The following is a 20,276-nucleotide window of genomic DNA, read 5'->3' on the forward strand; positions in this document are numbered from 1 at the left end:
TTTATTATAGTGAACCTGATAGTGATAACTTAATTTTTTTCAAAGTATTGTCACAACACCTAGGACTGACTCCCTTTTCTAAAGGAGAAATATTTCAGTCATCCTGTTTTTCTACTCTTACTAAATACTGAGTGAGTCGAGGATGGTTATGACTATTATTCGGTCCAGTGTTTCTCAACTTGTAGTGTTTTGGAATCACACTTGATTTATTTTTAAATTTAGATATAGAGTGTGTATGTCTTTTTGCCTTTTCATACTGAACCCTGAATATTCATTGGAAGAACTAATGCTGAAGCTGAAGCTCCAATACTTTGGCCACCTGATACAAAGAGCTGACTCATTGGAAAAGACCCTGATGCTAGGAAAGATTGAAAGCTAGAGGAGAAGGGGACAACAGAGGACGAGATGTTTGGGTGGCATCACTGACTCAATGAATATGAGTTTGGGTAGGCTCTGGGAGGTGGTGGAAGACAGGGAGGCCTGGCATGCTGCAGTCCATGGGGTTGCAGAGTCAGACGTGACTGAGCAACTGAACAAACAGAGTGTATATAGTTTCCTAGGGCTGCCACAACAAAGTACCACAAACTGTGTGGCTTAAAACAACAGAAATTTATTGTCTCACAGTTCTGGAGGCTAGAAGTGGTGATGGTGGGCCATGCTCACTCTGAAAGCCCTAGCAAAGCATCCTTCCTTGTCTCTTTCTAGTTTCTAGTGATTGCAGTCTTTGATATTCCTTGACTTGTAGGTGTATCACTCTGCCTCCATCATCACATGTGTGTACCTGAATTTCCGTCTTGTAAGGACCCCAGTCATTGGATTAAGGTCCACCCTAATGTGATATGATTTCATTTGAACATGGTTATATTTGCAAAGACCATATTTCCAAATAAGGTCACAATCACAGTTTGGGAGGACACTATTCAAGCCAGTACAGAGGGTCACATTTAAAAAACCTGCTTTATTAGGTCTGGAGTGGAGGCCCAGCATCCTTAATTTTTAAAAGCTTTACAGAGTTGACTGATGTTCACCTGGAAAGGTGGACATGGGGGAAGGCCCTTTTAAAGCAAAACCCCAAATCCAGATTCCAGTAAAGAAAAATGCTGATGAATTTCACTGCATAAAAGTTAAAGCTTTGGAGGTGGGGGGTGGGGGAGAATACCATAAACAAATTCAAAAGATCAACAAAGCTGGGAAAACATATTTGCATCATATATGATAAAAGGCTAATTTAATTTACAACAAATTCAGAAGAACTAACATGAAAAAGACAAAACCCAATAGTAAAGTGAGCTAAAGAATAAGCAAGTAATCTACATAGAAAGACATGCACACATCAATAGAGATTTCAAAAGATGTTTAATTTCATCCATGAGTAAAGGCATATATAAATCAAAACAATAAAATGCCATCTTTATCTATAAGACTGGGAAATGTTTAAAGTTTGATTTAAACAGAGCAAGTCAGGATATGAGGAAATACTAGATGTTTTCATATGCTGCTGGTGGGCTTGACATTGTTACAACTTTTTGATGTATAATTTGGTAGAATACATCAAAATAAAACATGCAGATATTCTTTGAATGTTGTAGGCGTTGCTCGTGCTTTCTCAGCAATCATTCCCCATTTTTTATCCTTCCCAAGAAGTTTTCTTCCCACTCATAGCCCATGTATTTGCAGGTAAACAGATTTTACTCTCAGTTCTTCTGACCACAAACATCATTAGTTCAGAGGACTTGTGACCTAAGCAAGTCAATGAGGGAGAACCATGGGAGTCCTACTTACTTGGAATGTTGGGTCAGAGTTTTCTCTTCTCTGCTGGACTTAAGAAAGAGATTCAAAGCCTCCATTGCCACTGTCAGCCATTTCATTGGCACCTTGGCTTAAAGCACTGGTTCTCAGTCTTTAGTGTTCATCAGAATCACCTAATCTGTTAAAACATAGATTGCTGATCTTTATCTACTCTCAGAGTTTCAAATTCTGCAGGTCTGTAGTAGGGACAAAGAATTTCCTTTTCTAAGAAATTCTCAGGTGAGATTGATGCTACTGGTCCAGGAATCACACTGAAAAAAACTACTTGGATAAAGTAGGGACTGCACAGCAGAGAGACTTAAAGAAACTGGGTAGCTCTAGCTCACCCTACCCCTGGAATTGTGTTTTGTTACTTGTAACCAAAAGCACCCTAACCAATATATTCAGAAATTTTGGACTAAAAATTTACCCTATGGATATACTTGCAGAACTTTATCAAAATATATGCTGACAGATAGACTACCCTTGTGGCTCAGAGGTAAAGAAGCCACCTGTAATGCAAGAGATGCAGGTTCAATCCTTGGGTCGGGAAGATCCCCTGGAGAAGGAAATGTCAACCCACTCCAGTATTCTTGCCTGAAAAATCCCATGGACAGAGGAGCCTGGCAGGCCACAGTCCATAGAGTCACTAGGAGTTGGACGTGACTAAACACAATGTGTGTGTGACACACACACACACACACACACACACACATATGCCGATGGATGATCATTGCAGCATTGTTTGTAATAGCTAAAACTGGAAGCAGTCAAAGCACTTGTCAGTAGGGAATTGATCCATCAGATGGAATCATCTATCTAATGGAATACCATGTGGTTTAACAATTATGAAATGTTCTGTATATGCTTGTAGAAAAATATCTCTAAGATATATTAAATATAAAAATCACAATGATTAAAAGGGAGTAATTTATACTTTTTAAACAAAAGAATAAAAATATATGCACGTATGTGGTTAATTATTTCCTGGAAGGTTAATTCTGATTAAGAACAGCAATATTTGAGAAAAAGAGTTGGAATTGAGGTGGTGCTAGCAGTTTTTCAGTCTTCATTTTGTATATTTTATTCTGTTTGGGTTGCCTAACCTTAGGTAAATTTTCCTTTTGTCAAAAAAGAAAAGTCATTTGGCGTTATCTGGGCAAGGCATAATTCAACTGTAATTTCCTTCTTTGTATTTCTCTATTGAAGAAACAACTAATAAATGTATTATTTTTTTAAGATTAAATAATGAAAAGATAAATGGAAAATTGAAGACTTCTCAGGTATTCTGATGTGCAGCTGGGCTTGAGTGCCACTAACATGGTGCATAGGTTATACACTGCTGAGGACTTATACCTATCCTGATTGAGACTTAACTAGGGAGTTGCTAACTGTACTTTAAAGTGCATATGAATTATCTAAGGATTTTGTTAAAATGCAGATTCTGATTGAATAGATCTTTAGATGGGGCCCAATATTCTGCATTCTAACAGTCTCCCCGAATGATGCTGATGTCGCTGGACTACTGGTCACACTTTGATAGCAAGAACAAAGAAAGAGGAAAAGAGGAAAAAGAAGAAGCAGAAGGAGGAGGGACTATGAAGATAGAGGGAAGGGACAGATATGAGACATTGCAGAATGACTGGGCATATGGAGAGTCTTAGGTGATGAACTTTTTGGCCTGGGTGATGTGAGGATGGTAGTGACACTATCTAGAGACAGAGAAATCAAGCTAGAGGAGGAGGAGGTATAGGAAACAATGAAGGAGTGTGAGTAAGACTTCACATTTGAACATATTGAGTCATGATTTTTCTGGGAGAATATTATATAGACTTGCCCAGTAGACCATTTGAATTCTGACTCTGCTCAGTAAAGTTCACATAGAGGTAGATTTGGGAGTCATCTGTATAAAGGTAAGAGCTGAGGCCATGTGATAGGATGAAACTGACCAGGGAGAAAGAATAGTGAGAAGGTGGCTGAAAACAGAAACTCAGAAATGCTAATCTTAAGAGACATTCTAAGAAGAAAATGGAGAAGTAGTGGGAGAGATAGTAGAGAAGAATAAATATTTTGAAGGATGTTCCTACTAAAGAACAACCAGATTCAGCATAAAACATATTTTTTATTGTGTGAGTTAGCAACTGCTGCATAATAAACCATCCAAAACTCAGTAGCTTGAAACCAAACCATGTATTGTTGCTCATGAGTTTATAGGTCAGTGCTCTGTTGATCTGCACTAGGCTTGGCTGATCTTAGCTGGGCTGACTTACGTATCTGTGGCTGGTGGGTTGGTTGAGGACTGACAGGTCTAAGCTGGTCTGGCTGGATATAGCTAGACAAATGGGTCTCTCCTCCAGAAGGCTAGCCCAGGCTCATTCCCATGGTAACTCCAGGGGTCCAATGGAGTGAGCAGAAGCATGCAAGGCTTAGAACTGACATAATATCACTTCTGCAACATTCTATTGATCAAAGGAAAACACAAGACTATTCTAGATTTGAAGGGTAGAGAAACAGATACCATCTCTTAAAGGAAAGAGCTGCAAAAGGTGTAAATACAGGGAGGTGTAAACAGCTGTGACCATTTTTGTAATCAGTTTATCATGCTGGACTTAGAAGTGGAAAAAGTCTTTAAAGAGCAAGCAAGATAAAGCAAAGAAACAAAGCCATGACAATAGCAGTAATAAACCACAGTGAGCTGGCTAGGGAGAGTGGGGCACTTCAGAACACTTCCAAAAATGGAACAGAGGTAGTTCTTCAGAAAATTGAGGTGCTATTATTGGAAGAAATGAGGAAAGGCTGCTGATCAGGTAGCAAAACAGACATCTGCCTCAGAATCTAAGAGTCTAGTCTTTATCATGAGAAAATTCTAGAAATACTTTAAATTGATATGGAACAGTCAGTCTTTCTGGTCCTTGAAGCCAGTATGCACGTGACACACTCTTCAGGAGTCTGAGCTTGGACTCAAAACCAGCATGCCAATTGTGCCATCTTAATGTATTAATGTGTAATGTGTTTTCACATCCACTAGCTTGTGTTACTCTTACAACTACCTATAAAGGAGGTAAAGCAGGCATTACTATTCCCATTTAATACTACTTCTAAAAATAATTTTGTAACTATCTTATAAAACTGAGCATTTGCCTGCCTTAGGTCCCAGCAGGAGACATGTACACAAGCATTTATGGCAACATTGATGGAAATAATAATGGGTAGAGCTTGCTAGAGTTGACCAAAGCCGAGCACCCACTGCTGGCCCACTGTGTACACCTCTGTGCCATGGCTGGCCTCAACTCCCTGGAGGCGGTGAAATGCAAGATGCAGGCTCTGCAGCAACAAGCAGATGAGGTGGAGGACCGCACGCAGGGCCTGCAGTGGGAGCTGGACAGCAAGCATGAGCAGCATGAGAAAGACCAAGATGATGTGGCAGCTCTCAATCTACACATCCAGCTTGTCGAGGAGGAGTGGGACAGGGCTCAGGAACGACTGGCCACAGCCCTGCAGAAGCTGGAGGAGGCAGAAAAGGCTGCAGATGAGACTGAGAGAGGGATGAAGGTGATAGAAAACCCAGCCATGAAAAATGAGAAGATGGAGAATCAGGAGATGCAGCTTAAAGAGGCCAAGCACACTGCTGAGGATACCGACCACAAATACAAGGAGGTAGCTCGTAAGTTGGTCATCCTGGAGGGTGAGCTGGAGAGGGTGGAGGAGTGTGAGGTGTCTGAACTAAAATGTGGTGACCTGGAAGAACTCAAAGAATGTCACTAACAACCTGAAGTTGCTAGAGGCTGCATCTTTAAAGTATTCTGAAAAGGAGGACAAATATGAAGAAGAAATTAAACTTCTGTCTGACAAACTGAAAGAGGCTGAGACCCATACCAAATTTGCAGAGAACAGTTGTGAAACTGGAAAAGACAATTGATGACCTGGAAGAAAAACTTGCCCAGGCCAAAGAAGAGAATGGGGGCTTATCTCAGACACTGGATTAGACACTGAGTGAACTAAACTGTATATAACCAAAACAGAAGAGTCTTGTTCCAACAGAAACTCTAGAGCTCCGTGTCTTTCTCATCTCTTGTAAGAAGTTTCTTTTGTTATTGCCTCCCCGCCTTGCTGGAAATGTCAAGGAAACTATGAATACATGAAAAATATTTTGTATCAGAGAAGCTTTGAGCACCAGTTAAATCTACTCCTTTCTTTTTTTCAAGTGGCATGAGTTTTTTCAGCTCTATTTTTGTCTTTACCTTGCATATATTCTTAAGGTAGGCAGGGTATTTCATATTGAGCATACTCTCTTTTAAGACTGAGGGCATTTGGTTCCTGGGAGAATAGACAAACTCACACTTTCAAAACACAGATTCCAACATCTGGTCATGGGTCAGTTTAAAAGGTTGAAGAATTCCACCATTGGTCACACTGTAGGAGGCCAGGGATCATCATATTAAAATCTCGAGTGGATCTTCCCAACCCTACATTAAAATGGGTGGTGATTTTTCACCAGAGCGAAAAAGGGGGGGGGGGAGGTGAGGTTACTGTGGGAAATCATAAACTACCAAGAGGTTAACCTCATCATCCTGGCTTTTTTCCACACTGCACCATTCAGAACATTATCTGAGCAGTCAGTATGAGAATGCTTAGAAAAGAGTCGTAATAATTACCCAAATGTTTTCTGGACTGATCTTTGATATACTCTTCTATATGTTTCTTTCACTCTAAAGTTGTTCTCTGAGAAGCTGATGTCTTATTCCAGTAATGGCACATGCTTATCTGCTTTGATATGAGGCCATTCACTCAGGAGAAATGAATGTTGGATAATTCAGTCCTATTAGGAGAAGCTGTCTTGTTCAAAAAGACTGCTTAGCCATCAGTAACTGGGCAAGACTGTTTTTCTATGAACAAATATTGGACAGAATGGCCCTCTCAGACTACAAAGTAAAACTGAAAGAAGTAATTGACCCAACTTCATCGCCTCTATACTTGAGGAAATGGCAAATTGGAGATTTACTTATTCAGAATTTTAATTCCTTCTTCAGGACCAAGTTAATAAAACACCAAGAAACTCCTGATTAAACTGGAAATGTAGTATTTTGTAGACAGGGCTGCATGTTTTAGCTTTGTTATATTTCTGCTTTCTCAGTTAACATCTCAGAGCTGAAACATTCCACATTGCCCAGCAGTGTAGGGGCCAACTCAAGGTTACAATTCTGACTAAAAAATCACACTGCTTCTAGCTTATCTGAATCTTCTGCCCTCACTCCTATTTATTAAGCACCACACTATGCAAGAAATACACTAGCAAATTGTGCAACTGAATAAAACCCACACTTTTCATTTAGGTTCTTGCAACTGTATCATATGTAATAGTATCACTTTTTCTACATTTTGGTCAAATAAACTTTTACTCCAAGAAAAAAAAAAGAATGGGTAGATAAATTGTGGTATTACTATATAGAAGTGAAAAATTAACTACAGCTATAGAAGCAATGTGTTTGCGTTTTAGAGGAAAAAAAAGGTTGGATGAGAAAAGGGAGTTGCAGAACCTACATAAAATAACATTTTTATAAAATTAGAAGGCAAGTACAACCTAACACTATATTGTTCAAAAATAATTACATATGTGATATAACTATTTAAGAAGAAATCAAGGGAATGAAAACTAAAAGTGAAAATACTGGTTACCTCTGGGGAAGGCAGAGAGATGGGATAGTTCTTAGGTTGGGCAGTGGGCTCAGGAAAGTTCAGTTTATTATTGAATTTCATAACAAATGTTACATATCCTTTTGCATTTATCAAATAATGTGTGTGCTAAGTCGCTTCAGTCATGTCCGACTCTGTGACACTATGGACCGTAGCCCGCTAGGCTCCACTATCCATGGGATTCTCCAGGCAAGAATACTGAAGTGGGTTGCCATGCCCTCCTCCATGGGATCTTCTTGACCCAGGGATCAAACACACATCTCTTAGTCTCCTGCATTGTCAAGTGAGTTCTTTACCACTGGTACCATCTGGGAAGCCCTTATTAAATAGTACATAATAATATTTTTAAATAGTCAAAAAAGGAAAGTGAAACAGCAGAGAAGTGTCAAGGAAGCCCGAGAGTTTCACGAATGGGTTGTATTTCAATGTCAATTGCTGTGGAAGGCCTCAGCGAGATGCCTGTATGAAAACTGTGGACTTGGTGACAGGGCACCTGTCACCTTTGGAAGCAGCCACATTCAAATAAGAAGGGCTGATGCCAGATTATAGGCTAGGGAGAAATGTGTTATGAGGAAATCAGGACCTGGAGCTTAGACAACTCTTTCCCCCACCCCCTGGCCAAACCTGTAACAGCTAACATTTATTGAGGCTGCATTATATGCCAGGCATTTTACATACACTATGTTTAGGGGGAACTAAACTCAATGCTTGCTTTACCCCCAGATTATATCCACTTCAGTGCACATGGCAGAGAAGCCCTATGACACTAGAATGGGAATGAGTGCTTTACTATTCCATTACAAATTTTAGGTATAATAACTCAAGTGGTTAGGCAGTGGCAACCAATCAAAAGGCAATTAATTGGAGCGGGTCCCTGGGCCAGGTGGCGTTGGCCTGTGGGGCCCCGGCCTGAGGGCGGCAGCGGCTCGTCTGAGCACCTGGACGTGTTGGTGGAGGACAAGGTGGTGGTCTTCCTTAAGGGGACACTGGAGCAGCCCCAGTGTGGCTTCAGCAACGCAGTGGTGCAGATTCTCCGGCTGCATGGCATCTGCTACTATGCGGCCTACAATGTGCTGGATGACCCCCAGCTCCAGTAAGGCATTAAAGACTACTCCAACCGGCCCAACATCCTGCAAGTGTACCTCAACGGCGAGTTTGTGGTGGGCAGCGGGGTGCTGTGACATTCTCCCGCAGATGCACCAGAATGAGGACCTGGTGGAAGAACTCAAAAAGCTGGGGATCCACTCCGCCCTCTTAGATGAAACCAAAGACCAGGACTCGAAGTGAGGGAGGGTGGCCCAGGTGAGAAGCTGCTGATGTCAGAGTCTCACCGCCAGAGAAGCCTTACCCATTCTGGTTCCCGCTCTACAGATGACTGTTTGCACTGGTTCCTCCAGTTTGTAAGCAGCCAAGTGATTTTAGCAGTGTCTGGTGTTTGGGCAAGGAATATCCTATCATGAACATAATCGTAACCACTGCACTGTCATAATCAATGTGGTATTACGAGCTTGTTGTAAACAAAATTCTTTCTTGTGTTGTCCTTTGCTCTTTGCAAAGGATTCAGGAGTAAACCTAGGAGCTTTTGAATCATTGTTATTATTCACAAGTCGTCCACAAATATATCAGTCTGCAAAGATAATATAACTCCCCTCCCCAGTTTTCTATAACTTTTTCTGTTAAGAAAAATGATGGGCAAGGAAGAAAATAAGATAACTGTGTGTGTGTTTTTTTTAAAATAAACTGCCAACCCAGGGGGGGAAAAAAGGCAATGAATCAAATCTACCCAGAAATGGGTCATTTCTCCCTGTGATGCTATTATTTTGACTCAGCAAACTTATTTCTTCCGTGTTTCAGGGACACAGTAGATTTGTACTTTCCACCTCCAGGAAATTAGGTGCAACCATGTGGGCCATTTCTTGGGTAATGAAGAGAGAAGTGATGGGTGACATTTTAAGCTGTAAGGATCAGTGTGTGTTTTGGTCACATCCCTTCCTAACTCAGTGATGGGGCTTCTGTTGGTTTGAGTTTTCAAGTGGCTTTGGATGAACAGAGCTCCCCTGCCAATCTATGCTGGACATAATGAGCAAGAATATACCTTTATTATGTGAGATTTTGGGATTATTATAGCAGCAAAGGGCTTCCCCGATGGCTCAGCGATAAAGAATCCACCTGCAATGCAGGAGACGCAGGTTCGATCCTTGCGTCAGGAAGATCTCCTGGAGGAGTAAATGGCAACCCTCTCCAGTATTCTTGCTTGAAAAATCCCATGGACAGAGGAGCCTGGCGGGCTACAGTCCAAGGGGTCACAAAGAGTCAGACACAACTGAGCAACTGAGCATGCATACACGCATAGCAGCAAAATCTAGGCTATCCAACTGATACATTCTCCTTTTCTAGAGTTAAAGATTATAAATGTATAAGGACTTAATAATAAAATGAAAAAATTTAAAAGGTATAAAGTGCCTAGAATTCTCCCTGGCACACAGTAATCCCTCAAAAAGATCACTTTCTGCATCTGCTCCTAATAAATGAGCACAGAATTTTCCTGTTTCTTACACACAAATAAAGATTAGTTGAAGATATAAATAGAAGACAATGTTCCAGGCTCACATTATTCTTAATGCTTGTGATTTTAGGAGAGATATCTGCCTTCTTGGTCATGTTCTCCTTCAAGTCCATGCCAATAACACAATTGGCGCTGCTTGGGTCATATACCCATCCCAGCACTGGGGGAGGTGAAGCCATGTGACTGATGGTCAGTCCACCTCTACCCCAAGATTGGGAGGAGAAGTTCCCCAAAAAGGGAAAAAACTAGGCTTAACTGCTGCCATAGGAGGAAGGAATGCTGAGCAGGGTTCAGTATTATCTACTTAGTCAAAACAAGCTTAGATTTAGAACTCTGGTTTTTAATCACTTATTAGTTGTATGTGAACTTATGTAACACTGAACCAGTTTGCCCATGTGTAAAGTGAAGATAGTACTTACTTTGCAGAGTTGTTCAAGGTTTAGAAACAATGTACAAGAGCCTAGTACTGATAGCTTAGAGGTGAGTGATGCTGCTGTATTCGTGGTCTCTGAAGGACAGTTTCAGTCACTCAGAGCTTTGTGTAGATTTTAAGTGAAAGTGACAGAAAAAGCTTCTGATGTAGACAACAGAAGGGGGCAGGAGAATACCCACCTCACTAGTTTAAGCTGGGCCTTATATACTTCTCAACTAGCTGCTGAGAATAGATAAAAAATACCTCAAGGCTGTGAGAATTTTGTCCTGACCCTTTCCCATAACATGCATCCTGGGATGACATCAGCGTGAGATTAGCCAGAAGGAACAGGTTAACCCAGAGCTCAAGGCTGTGGAAGTTTTTACCCAGAACTTTTCTCATAACATTCATCCAAAGCTCTAAAAGAGGCATGTCCTTGAACAAGAGATACTGCTGCCTACAAAGGCCTATTTGTCCAGGGCAGAAAAATGTGAAAAAGAAAGAATGTGTACCTCCTCCATAAAGAGGCCTTAGGCTTGGACTGCTTATCAACCTGCCTAAATTAACTCTCTCCTTCTCCCCTTTTTCTTTTAGGAGAATATTTTTGCTGAGGAGAAAGGGGTGGAGAAATCTGTCAGTAACTGCTTCCTGCAGGTGAGGAGGGCAGACCCTAAGTTGTTGAAGCAATGTATTCTCATTGCCCCTTTATTTAGGGTTGCTGATCCAAGGATCCCAAGTAATAGCTAGAGGAGGCAGTAGAAATTGTAGGAGCATGAACAATCATTTGTAATTTAAATGTTTTCAGATGGTTAGAAACAAATCTCATTACACAGTTACAGATGTAAGGAAAAAACAGCAAAATCAGAATGATTACAAGTATTACAGTCAAGATAGTTTTTCACCAAGGAGAGCTTGTAAACCAAGATTATATCTATGATCAGAGTGGAACATCAGGGGAGTCCAGTTTTGAAGAGTGACCAGAATCTCTGCATCACCGTTACTTTGTATGGGAAGCTGTTGTATCCTTCAGAAAGAACAAACTAGACAAGTAGATTAAATGCATGTAAGAATTAAAGATTTTAAAATTAAAAAAATAAAAAACTGAAAAAAAAAAAGGCAAAGACCAAAAATCAGTAAGAGAATTACTGTAATCAGCAGTCCAAGCAAGAGTAAGAATCAGGTTACATTTGCTAGTAACTTTGATCCTGGTTTAGATATAGTCAACACTTGGGCTGCCCTATTTATAAGAATGGAGCCATTTGGCATGTTCATATACATTTTGAATGTGGGTATAACAAACCCAGTTAGAAGTAGTTGAAAGACTGACAACCTGAACCTTAATAGACAAAATAAATCTTACCATTTCTTTTTAGAAGAATGAGTCTGAACCCTTATGTATACAGCTGTTTTAGGGAGACTTATAGTCATAGGTTACCCACTCTAGTATTCTGGCCTAGAGAATTCCACGGGCTGTTCGTCTACGGGGTTGCAAAGAGTTGGACACGACTGAGCGACTTTCACTTTCACTATGGTCATAGCTAGTTGTCTAAGTTTGTCCAAGTAGGCTTTAGCCTCTTATTGTGGTATTAACATATAAGCCAAAGTAGTTGTTACTATTAACAGTTGTAGATAGTGTTTTTCTAGGTATGAGAAAATGCAAGAATTTGGGCTCAAAAATTTTTTTACCTGAAAATATCTGACTATTCAAAGGCTTGTTTTGTCCATTTTTTTTTTCAGAGCACAGAGCAAGTGTCTAATCTCTGATTTTCACCCTGAACTCCTTTCAGAGGATGCCGAAGGTCAGCAGCTGTAGTGTCCATGATTTAATCTTTGTAGAAGCAGATGGCAAGGGCCAATTTCCAGTCACAGGGCCCCTTTATGGCCATGAGTTTGACCATGGTTTGGGGGCGTTTCATGACCATCTTGTCCCACAGTGCTGGGAAAGCTCATTACCAGGTCTGTTGAAGATTTCACTGATAGGCCACTCAATGTGCTGTTACTGTATTAGGCCCTGTGAGTAGCAAAATCTCTGGACCCACCTGTCTCACTAGTCTCTTGGTCCAGGAGAATATTCCCTCTTGCTTCTTTTCATATACAGAGTCACACCATTATAATTATGGATTTTATATGGAACTGCACACCATCATTATATCAGTGGCTCCATCACAGACTTGATAATGTAAGGGACAACACTTCTTGAAACAGGCAATATAGAAAACAATATAGTTAGCAGTAATAGTAAAATCACAAGTAAGACCTTAAGTCAAGAACTTAATTAGGTATAGCCCAGTGATATTTCCAGGTCATCTGACTGAGTTTGTTAAATGACTATAGCCTGCTATTAATCTTCTGGTTGTAGATCCTGGAGCATCTGATCTTTATTTAAAGACTGGTTACTGGGATAAACTTTAGAAACAAACTCAGAGTGTCCTTTTTAATAACTTAATTAAACCTCTTAGCAATGTAACATAACCACAAGGAACTAACTCAGAAGTGAGTCAGTAAATACAGACCTTAATTAATAAAACTAGAATGTAATACTCAGTGAAACATGATAGATGCCATAGGCCTGACATTAGTTGGGTGGATTTTTCTTTTAGAGCTCCCCAGTATACTTTGAGATTTCTGTATATGTTGGGACACAGTCTTTTTTACCTTGATAAGGCTGTTCAGAACCCAAGTGTCTCCAACTTTGGAGGGACGAGGCAGAGAGAGAAGAAAAATGTTTTAATTTTACCCATAGGTGTAAATCATTAAATTGTTTTAAACCATCAGTAACTTGAGAAGAAGAGCTTCTTTATATCTGAAAACAAAGATTAGAAGACAGTAATACATCAGACAAAAAGTCATGAAAATTGTAGTCATATTTTGCAGTCTATTCAATCCTATGCAACCGACTCCTTTATTCTGCCATTCCTGCCTGATGACCAAGGACATCAGTGAAAGCAATAGTCTTCAAGAAGCTCATGAAGTTTTTGCCAATGTCTGTATGATCTGTCCAGCAAAGTGGGTGCCCCAATCACTGGAGACTGCAGAAAACACATTTTAACCACTTTTTCCCATTGTGAGATATTAACCCCGCAGCCAGGAAAGGCTTTAGCTTAGCAAATAAAAGTGAGGTTTGTCAGGGAGCCAGGAAAAGCCAAATGCTGTGTTGGACCTCCCATAGCCCTGACTGTTTGGTTTACAGCCATTCTTTATCCATTTTAAATTCCCTGATGAGGGGTTAATTTTGTAGAAGCAGAATGAGCTTTGTCTATGTGTGCCACAGTCCATTATCAAAAGCCATATTTCAAGAAAACTTTGTTCTTTTAATCGGAGAGAAAACCAAATTCCAGTTTGTTACCAGCTTATGTTCACTGTGAAACAATAGTTGTTCACTTAGTCAAAGTAACAATAAAAGGCCTCAAAAGCAGTTTAATGTCTTAAGAAACTTGTATCTTGCACAAAACTCTCTTCTACTTGCCACAAATCTTTTCTCATTTGTCACAAACCTTTATTTGCCCATTCAGAGAACAGCTACCTCTAAGTTCAGATTTACTTTCTTTTTCTTAATAGAATGTAATTTCATTTCTTATAGCTTTTTATTGAAAACACACATCTTACTTTCCTTCAGCAACCATGAACTGTACTTTATATCATCATTTTGTAGATCAGTAAATATAAATCACCCAAAGCTATGTCATTTGCAAAAGTGTCTCCACAATGTCTATGTTAATTAGGTCAATAAACAAACATCAATACCAGATATTAATTCAATAGTGAATATTTCCCAGTTCACACAAGCCTGAAATTCATTTTAGTTTAATTTTTTTGAATTTAGAATTGTTTGATTTCTAAGTGCTTACTTCTCTTTAGGCCAATTAAGCTTCAGCAATATTGTCCAAGCACGAAGACACACACAGAGACCTCACAGTTTTCCACTTGAAATATAAAATGTCTCTTTGCACCCCCCCTTTTTTTTCTTGGCTTGAAGTTCTGCCAATTTGCTCATGGTTGGAGTCCCAGACAGAGTGGGCTGTGTATCTCAAGGGCATGATAAGAGTTAACTTCAGGATTTTCCCCAGGCATGTTTTCTGTTTCTCAGGCAGGATCGGAGCTCCAAAAAAAAGTATTTTAACAAGTCAGCTTTTTCCTAATTGCATGTGCTAGAAGAACTGGTTTTGCAATTTCAAAAAGATTTCATTTTAACCTATTTTCTCCAGAGTCTAAAAAATATCATGGCCATTCAGTGTCAAAAATGTCATCTCTTCCTTTTGTAGTCACAGTTTCATAGCTAAAATTTAAACCAGAGTGTTCAAATTGGCTCTGATGACAGGGGTAGACTGATTGATAAGATGTTGTCCCAGCAGGGATTGTCTCTCTGGGCAAGTGAGGTCTTCTCTTAAAGAAAGCCTGTATATAAGGGACATTTTGGGCTCTGGGGATGAAACTTACCCCAGTTTTTCCAAGATACAATTCAAAGGGGTAGTTCTAGGACTGCTAGCTCCCATCTGTAACAGAAAAAAGCAGCACCCAGTGCTGTGGCTTTTTTCTACCAGAGGTGACCCTCCCTGCTCTAGACAGGGGTGTAGACAGTTCTTCCACCTAAGCTTCCTTCCCTGGCCAGAGTTAACCTGTCCCTTATCAACAGTAATCCAAGTCTATGCCCCACTAAAGCTGAAGAAGCTGAAGTTGAACAATTCTATGAAGACCTACAAGACCTTCTAGAACTAATACCAAAAAAAAATGTCCTTTTCATCATAGAGGACTGGAATGCAAAAGGAGGAAGTCAAGAGATCCCTGGAGTAACAGGCAAATTTGGCCTTGGAGTACAAAATGAAGCAAGGCAAAGGCTAACAGAGTTTTGCCAACAGACCACATTAGTCATAGCAAACACCCTCTTCCAACAACACAAGAGAAGACTATACACATGGACATCACCCGATGGCCAATACCGAAATCAGATAGATTGTATTCTTCGTAGCCAAAGATGGAGCAGCTCTATACAGTCAGCAAAAAGAAGAGCAGGAGCTGACTGTGGCTCAGATCATGAATGCCTTATTGCAAAATTCAGACGTAAATTGAAGAAAGTAGGGAAAACCACTTAGACCACACCATTTAGGTGTGATCTAAATCAAATCCATTACAATTACACCATGGAGGTGACAAATACATTCAAGGAATTAGATCTGATAGGGTGCATGAAGAACTATGGATGGAGGTTTGTAACATTGTACAGGAGGCGGTGATCAAAACCATCCCCAAGAAAAAGAAACACAAAAAGGCAAAATGGTTGTCTGAGGAGCCCTTACAAATAGCTGAGAAAAGAAGTGAAAGGTAAAGGAGAAAAGGAAAGATATATCCATCTGAATGCAGAGTTCCAAAGAATAGCAAGGAGAGATAAGCAAGCCTTCCTAAGTGATCAATGCAAAGAAATAGAGGAAGACAATAGAACGGGAATGACTAGAGATCTCTTCAAGAAAATTAGAGCTACCAAGGGAAAACTTCATGCAAAGATGGGCACAATAAAGGACAGAAACAGTATGGACCTAATAGAAGCAGAAGATATTAATAAGAGGTGGCAGGAATACACAGAAGAACTATACAAAACAGATCTTAATGACTTGGATAACCACGCTGGTGTGGTAACTCACCTAGAGCCAGACATCCTGGAGTGCAAAGTCAAGTGGGCCTTAGGAAGCATCACTATGAACAAAGTTAGTGGAGGTGATGGAATTCCAGCTGAGTTATTTCAAATCATAGAAGATGATGAAAGTGCTGCACTCAACATACCAGCAAATTTGGAAAACTCAGCAGTGGCCACAGGACTGGAAAAGGTCAGTTTTCATTGCAATCCCAAAGAAAGGCAATGCCAAAGAATGTTCAAACTACTGCATAATTGCACTTATCTCACACGCCAGCAAATATTCAAAATTTTCCAAGTGAGACTTTCACAATACGTGAACTGAGAAGTTCCAAATGTTCAAGTTGGATTTAGAAAAGGCAGAGAGGAACCAGAGATCAAATTGCCAACATCAGTTGGATCATAAAGCAAGAGAATTCCAGAAGAACATCTACTTCTGCTTCATTGAGTATGCTAAAGCCTTTGACTGTGTGGATCACAACAAACTGTTGAACACTCATTCTTAAAGAGATGGGAATATCAGACCACCTTACCTGCCTCCTGAGAAATCTGTATGCAGGTCAAGAAGCAACAGTTAGAACTGGACATGGATCAGTGGAATGGTTCCAAATTGGGAAAGGAGTATGTCAAGGCTGTATATTGTCACCCTGCTTTTTAACTTACATGCTGAGTACATCATGCAAAATGCCAAGCTGGATGAAGCACAAGCTGGAATCAAGATTGCTGGGAGAAATATCAATAACCTCAGATATGCAGATGACACCACCTTTATGGCAAAAAGTGAAGAGGAACAAGAGCCTCTTGATGAATGTGAAAGAGGAAAGTGAAAAAGCTGGCTTAAAACTTCAACATTCAAAAAACTAAGATAATGGCATCTGGTTCCATCACTTCATGGCAAATAGATGGGGAAACAATGGAAACAGTGATAGACTTTATTTTCTTGGGCTCCAAAATCACTGCAGATGGTGACTGCAGCCATGAAATTAAGACACTTGTTCCTTGGAAGGAAAGTTATGACCAACCTAGACAGCATATTAAAAAGCAGAGACATTACTTTGCTGACAAAGGTCTAGTCAAACCTATGGTTTTTCCAATAATCATGTATGGATGTGAGAATTGGACCATAAAGAAAGCTGAGCACTGAAGAATTAATGGTTTTGAACTATGCTGTTGGAGAAGACTCTTCAGAGTCCCTTGGACAGCAAGGAGATCAAACCGGTCAATCCTAATGGAGATCAGTTCTGAATATTCACTGGCAGGATTGATGCTGAAGCTGAAGCTCCAATACTTTGGCTACCTGATGGGAAGAACTGACTGTTTGGAAAAGACCCTGATGCTGTGAAAGATTGAAGGCAGGAGGAAAAGGGGACAACAGAGGATGAGATGGTTGGATGGCATCACTGACTCGATGGACATGAGTTTGAGCAAGCTCCAGGAGTTGGTGATAGACAGGGAAGCCTGGTGTGCTGCAGTCCATGGGGTCACAAAGAGTTGGACAATACTGAGCAACTGAACTAAATTGAACTTACCGATGCAGGTGTCTCATTACCATCCCTCCCCATTCTACCACCGAGGTGGAGTGGAGATGCAGCAGGGGTAGTCCTGATGGCATCTCAGATTGATGTCCAGTTCCTCACCATTAAAACCTTTGCATGATTTCTGCTCCTCCTCTGATCCCACCCAGGGTGATATATGATAAGAAAAAAAGTAGGTGGTGAAGGGCCAGCCAGCGAGGAAATAGTGATTTTTGTTGAGCTATTGGGGCCACTCCTTCCAGTTCATTTCCACAGATTACACAGAAAGAATATCTAAGGAGTTGAGACAAAAGCCACTGGAGAACCTCCTCTGGTCTGCTAAGAGCCAGCCCTACCAAATGAAGCCCATTGCACTTCCAATCTGACCAGATCCTGGAATTCCCAATCTGTGTCCTCAGAAATCTCACATTTGCCAGCAGTGCCTCCATCCACATAGACCAGATGCACAGCTGTAACAAGGATTCATTTTCAGGTTGTTGGCCCGAGGCAGGTAGCTAAGGGAACAACCTCTAGCCTGAGAAATATTCCTGGAGTCAGAGCTCCACCCAGCTCCCAACTGTGCTCCTGTCTGCAGTGCATGAAAAGACAATCTAGGTGTAACTTTTGGCTTCTAGCAAGACTAGGTGCTTTGTGACTGTCAATCCAAATTTGAGGTCTAAGTAATAGTACACAGTAACAGAATGGATGGCAAGTCCCTTGAAAGTCTATGATATGACAGATTAGGTTAGTAGTTTCAATTCTCCAGGCAGTTAAAAAATGGTCAAAAAGACCAGGAAAACGTGACCAAGGAAGGGAAGTCTGGTCCACATACTTCACCCATTTCTGGCCACTACCCTTGGCTGCCTCTTGGTATCACCAAGTCAGTATAAATCCCTGACAGGCTCCCCTTTTGGGGCTGCCCTCAGTCATTATGAGGTGCCACGGAAACACAAACTGGGCTCTACTCTTGCTTTGCACTTGTTTTGTGCATTTCTGGCTTTCAGTCAATCATTTGCACAGGCACACTGTAGAGTTAACAAAGCAGAAAACGTGTTTACTAGGACAACAAAAGAACTAGAGCTCCAAGTGTCCTTACCTTTTCTTGAAGATCCTGGACGAGCACCCAAGATGATAGCTTAGCGGTAAACAGTGAACAGTGCTGCTGGTGGTCTCTGAAGGAGATTTAACTCTGGGACCAAAGACAGTTTCAGTCACTCAGAGCATTGTGTAGATTTTATTTAAAGTGAAAGTGACAGCAAAAGCTTCTGACATAGATATCAGAAGGGGGCAGAAGAGTACCCACCTCACTAATTTAAGTAGGGCCTTATATATGTCTGCGAATAGATAAAAAAATACCTCAAGGCTGTGAGAACTTTGCTGACCCTTTCCTGTAACATACATCCTGACATCAGCACGAGATTAGTCAGAAGGAACAGGGTAACCCAGAGCTCAAGGCTGTGGAAGTTTTTACCCAGACTTTCCTCCATAACATACATCCAAAGCTCAAAAAGAAGCATGTCCTTGAACAAGAGATACTGCTGCCTACAAGGCTTACTTGTCTATAGAAAAAGAATGTGAAAAAGAATGCTTACTTCCTCCATAAAAGGGCCGTAGGCTTGGACTCCTCATCAACCTGCCAAAGTTAATTCTCAGTACTGTGCTAAGTCACTTTAGTAGTGTCTGACTCTGCAACCCCCTGGACTGTAGCCCGCCAGGATTCTCTGTCCATAGGATTCACCAGGCAAGAATACTGGAGTGGGTTGCCATGCCCTCCTCCAGGGGATCTTCCCAACCCAAGGATTGAACCCGCATCTCTTATGTCTCCTACGTTGGCAGGCATGTTCTTTACCACTAGCATCACCTGAGAAACCTAGTACTATGCTTGGTACCTAATAGGTCCTCAGTTAACAGTAACTTTTAAAGGCCAAATGTAAAGATTTCCCACTATCAAATTCCTTTTTCTAGTTGAAACACTCACTTTATTGTTGACTGAATTTTATCATGCTTGAAGTGAAGTTCCTCAGTCATATCTGACTCTTTGCGATCCCATGGACTGTAGCCTACCAGGCTTCTCTGTCCATGGAATTTTCCAGGCAAGAGTACTGGAGTGGGTTGCCATTTCCTTCTCCAGGGGATCTTCCTGACCCAGGGATCGAACCCAGGTCTTCTGTATTGCAGGCAGATGTTTTACTGTCTGAGCCATCAGGGAAGCTCTTATCATGCTTAAGGTGCTGAAATACTAAGGCACTAGTCAGGAACCTTGTTAGCATGTGTCAGACCCTACTGACTAATTCACAACAAGATTTTATGTTATCTTTTGCCACTTTGTCCAAGACACTAATGATAGCTTTAGGCATGTGGGTACAGCAGAAGATCTCGCTCCTCAGTCTGTTGTATTCATATATATATATATATATATATATATATATATATATATATATATAAAGTTTGGAAAGCTAATACAGGCATTTCATTAAGCCTTAAAACAACTGAAACCAAATCCATGCCAAGGTTCCTGCTTGACACATGTTCCTCGAAAGATATTATCTCTTTCAACATGTACAAAGTTAAAAAAGGCATAGTTAACGGACAGGGTATCACCTACATTATATGTCAACTTTTCAACATGAGAGAGAAAAGGCAAAGTTTCTTCATTTAGAAACTGGGTCTCCTCTT

The 20,276-nt window shown here is 40.7% G+C and overlaps 2 pseudogenes; both read left to right on the forward strand.

Annotated features, from left to right (window-relative positions):
• Positions 1-4,859: 4,859 nt before the first annotated feature.
• LOC114111307 (tropomyosin alpha-4 chain-like) lies at positions 4,860-5,881 on the forward strand (annotated as a pseudogene).
• A 277-nt stretch (positions 5,882-6,158) lies between these two features.
• Positions 6,159-8,970, forward strand: LOC105605678 (glutaredoxin-related protein 5, mitochondrial-like; annotated as a pseudogene).
• Positions 8,971-20,276: the final 11,306 nt, after the last annotated feature.

Source organism: Ovis aries, chromosome X (assembly GCF_016772045.2).
Source record: "Ovis aries strain OAR_USU_Benz2616 breed Rambouillet chromosome X, ARS-UI_Ramb_v3.0, whole genome shotgun sequence".
Taxonomy (NCBI): Eukaryota; Metazoa; Chordata; class Mammalia; order Artiodactyla; family Bovidae; genus Ovis; species Ovis aries.